General features: G+C 33.2%; 1 pseudogene; it reads right to left on the minus strand.

Moving 5' to 3' along the window:
- LOC112777883 (probable NAD(P)H dehydrogenase (quinone) FQR1-like 1) overlaps positions 1–4,524 on the minus strand; it is a 37,003-nt pseudogene extending 32,479 nt beyond the window's left edge.
- Between the last annotated feature and the right edge of the window lie 1,550 nt (positions 4,525–6,074).

Consider the following 6,074-nt stretch of genomic DNA (forward strand, 5'->3'; position numbering starts at 1 on the left):
GAAATCATCCTCATATTCTCAGTAATATCCCCAATCAATCAGGCTCAATATCTTACCTTCAAAAATCATTCTTGGCCCATTTATTTTCAAATAACAAACGTATTCAATTCACCTATTACCAAGAATCACTTTTCAAAACAGTGCCACTTTCCCCCTCTGTTCAAAACTTCCAAACAATTTCAAAACCATGTCAAATTCAAAATCTCTTTTGAAAGACTTAAAATCACTCATTTTAAATAAGGATTTGGTGATAAAATTCCTCAGCAGAATCTCAAGACTTTAGGGGAGAATAACATAACTCATTTCCTTAAGTTCATTGAAAACCTCTAAAACTTTAGCTTCTTGACTTGAATAAATAAAGTAGAATTCAAACCCAAAACAAAGTAATGTATCAAATATTTCAACCCAATTTTAAAACCAACTTACTTAATAATTTTCTTAATAAGATAAGTTCAAATATAATTCATTTATCAGACATTCAATTCAAAGCATAATTCATTATTTTTAAAATAATGCTTCGAGCAAAATCTCAGATTTTATAGAAATTTCGGCAGCATCTCCCCTAAAACTTGGACTTTGTCACCCTTTTCGAGTCCCAACCAAACCAATCCTCAACTCTTTTACAAGAGATTCAAGACTAAATTAGTTTCCAATAAGTAAAATTTAGACTTCAAATACTAAAATCCTTTCAATTCAAAACAACAAAAACCTCCATTTTGTATAAAATCAGACATTATTTCAAACAAACAGACAACCATATTTATACAATACAAATCAGACAATTCATAAGACTTACATAATCACCAGAAATGCTTTTCGCACATCATATCTATTTATAATAATTCCAACTTTAAATGAATTAGTTTTTATAGACAGCCCCTACCTCGACAAGTCAAAACCATAACCCAAAACGTGCCAAGGAAACCTTTTCTCTCAACCCGAAACCAACAGCAACCACAAACTTAGTCCCTGATCACTTTCACAGCACTCAAAGCAACTTAAAAGCGATATGCAATGCTCAAAACACGACCCTACGTTACCAAAATCTCAGCATTTATAACCAAACATAACAGAATACTAACGCAGGGGTTTTGAAAACATAAACACTTACCAAAATAAGAAAAATGAAATAGCAACGGTCTCTGAATTGATCTAACGGCAGCCTCGACAGCCATCCCAAACTACAACGGCGACAAGAATTCTGGCGACAGCGACTGTAACAACCACGCAATGTTAAAAATCATCCTGGAACCCGAAAGAACTGAAACCAAACTTAAAATTCCTTACTGGCAGTGGTCATCAGTGACCGCAGTGGGGTTCTCCGACAGTAGGAGCTTGGTAACGCACCCCAATCAGCAGCGATGAGGCTCGCGACAGCAGCTGGGCGCAGTGGCAGAGACAGCTCCGCGACGGTTGTTCTCCTCCTACGTGGCTCTCTCTCCTTTTTGCGACAACGCCGGTGAAGTTGGTGGCGTGCAGACCGGCGATGACTCCCCACAGACGGCGACTGGGTAGCGCTACTCCTTCCTCCATCGCGGTCCTCTCCCTCGCCTCAGATCTGATCCGCGATGGTGTAGGGACGACGGCACGACTCCCTCTCCTCGCGGATCTGGTTCGCGCTCCTCCTCCTTCAACGGCAACACACGATGGCAGCGATGGGTGGTGGGCTGGACGCGGTTGGGCGGTGACGCTACAGGCTTAGATGCCGAGCCCAAGGCCGGCAGTGGTGGCGCAGCTCCTCCCTCTTCTATTTTCCTTCACCGATCTCTCTTCCCCTCTGCTTTCCCCATTCCTTCTGTTCCCTTTCTTTCGTTGGGTGTGTGTGTGTGCTGAGAGGGTGAGGAAGAGTGACAGAGGGTGTTGGTTGTGTGTGTTACGTGTGTGGGTTGGGGTAGCTAGGGTTAGGTAAAAAAAATTAGGGTTTTAATTTGGGGATTTTGGGTTTAATTAGAGTAAGGTAATTTTAATAAAATTAAGGCATAGGATATTAATTTGAATTCTAATTAAATACTTAAAATTACTTCAAAAACATTATTTATTGTATCGAAATGCTAATTAATTGAAAATCAAATACTTTAATTGAAATTATAAGATAATAAGATTAAATTCCTTTATTTTTAAAACTTAAAATTCTTATTATTTCATAACTGCCAACTTTATAATCCAAATATAAAAAAATAATTCAATAATTATATAATTGGATAAGAATCTTAATTTATTTCAAATTCAATTAATCAAAACTTACTTTAAATATTCTTTAATAAAGTAATTTCTGAAATTAAAGCTAGAAATAAATAATCTAATTTGAAATTAGTTTATAATAAACCTTTTCAAAAATTCTGGGTCTTACATTAAGCAACAAGTCATTAGCTTTAAAAAAAACAAAATAAACTGTAACCATAAGTAGGAGATAGCAGATTAAAACTTCTCTTGGAGATATTCAAACAATAAAGAAAACACCCTCACATGTGTGGAAATAAGGGAAAAAGGGAAAGGTACAAAATAACTATTTCATTAAAAAACATCTTATGAAAATTAGAAAGTTAAAATTATAGAAGTAAAATAGTTCCATTAATCTTGATCATAGTATGCTATTAAAACTCACTTCATCCAATATGATTCGCTGCTATTTTACAGCATGAAGAAATGATTTCTCCCTATCAGTGACATCTAAATCAAGTCATAATATAAAAACAAGCAAGTACAAGTGTACAACACTTAATAGAAAATTTTCCTAAACAAGTCATACATATAGAGTGCTCTAATCTTGCCAATTTGAAAATTCTAAAGTTGGAGCAAAAGCAAATTATTTATTCCACTTTCTATATTGTCAATTAACTTGTCAAAAATATGACTAAATAGAGCAACAATTCAAGGCTTATTTCCATTGCATTCAAGCTAGAATCTTCTCATTCTTTGTCCTTCATAAATGGTTTTCGAATCGTAACATTTCTTTCTCCTATGTTTCTCCCTCACTCTTGACATGCAAGCTGTCTATCAATTGCAAACAAACACTTTTGACTCTCTTCCAAAGTCCTTACTTGCTAATTTTAGAGAACTAAAAGTACTTATAAGATGAGATATATGAATTTGAGTGGTTTTTTCATCAATTTTCTTATCAGGAACAACTTTCATGAAGAGAATCAGAAAAAAAAAGAACCAAGTATGTAAAGAATATGGTATCCTTACAAGAAGAAATAGAAATATGTAATCAACCCACCTAACAAGGCAGGCCAATCTCTGAAATATATCTATCAACAAAACAATTCTAATAAGACCATTTACAAAACTATATACGAAAGCTAAGAAGTTAAAAAAGAGGAAGAAATCCCTTTAAAAATTCCATAAGCTCCTAACTCAATGTCTTCACCATAAATTGAGGGGGAAAAAAGAAATAAAAGTTGACGAATGGTGTTCAACATAAATATAAGGATTAAGAACAAACACCTTTTTGAAGAAAAGATTCAAGCCCAGTTTTCCTGAGTTCATTCCATATGCTCCTAACTCAATGTCTTCACCACCACAACCTTGGCCACATGGGATCTCAAATGATTCCTAAAGAAAAAAGTTCATCAAGTTAATAAATATAGTTTCATCTTAATGTTGCATATGCCATCTACACGTACTAATTCCTAAGTAAAATATCCACAGACATTACTGCTATTCTATTTGCTCTTGACCTGCATAAGATTGAAGAAAAAGCTGATCTATGATGCATGTAGAATTCAGAGTGTGTAAAATAGAACAATAGGAGATATTTTATACTCTACTCATAGACATTACTGTATTGCTCATATTTTAGACTTAAAGCCATCTAATCTTCTCAGTAACTGAAAAAAGAATGAACTAATTGAACAACAAAATCTACTCGATCAGTATTTCAAAATGAAAATAAAAATCTAGAAAACTGAAAGTGATAAATTCAAAAATTAACCAAATCTGAGGATAGGTTCTCGATATTCTAGAACAGGAAAATTCTATGAGTAGTAGCATATCTAGATCTAGAAGTGTAAGAAGGAAAATGAAGGAGAAAGAAAGAAAGAAACAAAGCAAAAGAAAAATAAAACAAAATAGCTATGCATGCGTAAGAGGACATCAAAAACAATAAGAAGTAGACGACAGAAACCATACCAAGACTAGAACAACGACAGTGCACTACAAAGTTCGAGGAGAGGTGGTGAATTGAACGAGATGTAAAAAAGCTCAGTAGAAAAGCTCGACGGAAATGGCAAACAGGAGGAGAGGCTAGCGTTAGTGTAGCAACGAATAGGAGAGTGATAAAGGCGTGGAAGAGATTAGGGTTACCTGTACAACTGAGGCGAGATCAAAATGGAGCGATTTCTGCACATTAGGGTTCGATACGAAGTGACATGAGCGGCACACGAAGAAGAGCTGGGAGGGGGTGAGACGAAGCTTTGGTGTGACAGAAGTTCGGTGCGATGACGGTGCAAGGCCGAGAGGCACCGCTGATGGAGCATTCGGAGGAGAGGCCCAGAGGAGTATGGAGGCGCGGAGAGGTGTCATGCGAAATGACAAGACACGCTTAAAGCAAAAACCTTATTTCAATCTTTTCTGATAGAAAATTTTAAATTACAGTCATATTTTCTGTCTATAATAATTTAAAAAAACAAAGCATTTTTATTCATTTGATTACAGACGGATTTTTCGTCGGTAACCATTTTCCACGAAAAAAAATTAATTTTTCCGACAAAATTATCGAATGATTCTCTTTTCTGTCTGTAATTTATGCTAATTTATTTTTTGTATTTCCGACAAAAAATCCCTCGCAAATTTTGTCTGTATTTCTGTGGGATAAAATCTGTCAGAAATATCCGTCTGTAATTACTAGTTTTCTAGTAGTGTCTTTGAAAAAAAGTACTAATTAGGTCCTTTGAGATAGCAAATAGTGGACATGTATCTCCTTCTGTCAATGAATAGTGCGAAACAAAATGGAATTATCCAATTTCATTATTTATAGTGGTGCATGTTTCGTTACTATCATATGAGGTCATGAGCTGAAAAACGATGTAGTTTTGGATAATAAAGCATTTATTATCTTTTGAGTTTTTATATATCATTTACCAACTACTCTCTATTTATCACAAATTCTATCAAAACAAGTGAAGTTTTGCTCCAAAAGTTAGTTAATGAAAACTTCATTGATTTGTTTAATTTTTTAATAGTTATCATATATTAGTTATAAAAATTATTAATGATATAATAATAGAAAGATTTAATTAATAATAAAAGTATTCTAAAGATACTAATTAAGGTATTAGATGTAAAGAAAAAGTGGTTGTATTGAAAAGCTCAAATTATAACTTGCTATATTATTATTATTATTATTATTATTATTATTATTATTATTTCTTGAAACAACATGATGTGAATGATAATATTTTGAACTTTAGTTATCTAAAAAATTATAAAAATTTTCTACCACAACTGAGAAATTTCTTATTATAGATGGATTTATAGATAGATTTAGTCTTTATTACAGAAAATTTTTTGTTATCAACAAAATTACGGACAAATTTTGTCCTTCTGTAAAAGACTCGTCCGAAATTATTTATCGACAAATTTTTTTCCGTCGGTAATTTACCGACAGATTTTTTTCCGTTACCGACAGAATTTTCCTCGGTAATGGTCCCCTTTTTTGCTAAAAAACTGTCAGATTTTCTGACATATTTTTTCTCAGTAATCGTCACTTCCATATTGCTTAAACCGTCCAATTTTCAGAAAGATTTTCTGTCAGTAACCAGCGTCAGATTTTTCAATAGATTTTTTGTCAGTAATTGGAGCCTTGGAAAAGCATTTTTTTTGAAATATAGACAGAAAATCCGTCTGTAAACCCGTCAATAAGTTAAAATAGATTTTTTTTTAGATTTTTTCATTCCAAAATAAACCCGTTTTCATACAAAATAAATATAAATTTAAGGAATACAAATTTTTATTTAACTTGTATTTGAATATTTATAATATTTCAAAAAATAAATAGGTTCATTGTATTATCAAACTAAAATAAAATGTTAGTATCAAAAGAATGTCTATAATAAAGAGTGTATGCATTAACC

Source organism: Arachis hypogaea, chromosome 3, assembly GCF_003086295.3.
Source record: "Arachis hypogaea cultivar Tifrunner chromosome 3, arahy.Tifrunner.gnm2.J5K5, whole genome shotgun sequence".
Lineage (NCBI taxonomy): Eukaryota > Viridiplantae > Streptophyta > Magnoliopsida > Fabales > Fabaceae > Arachis > Arachis hypogaea.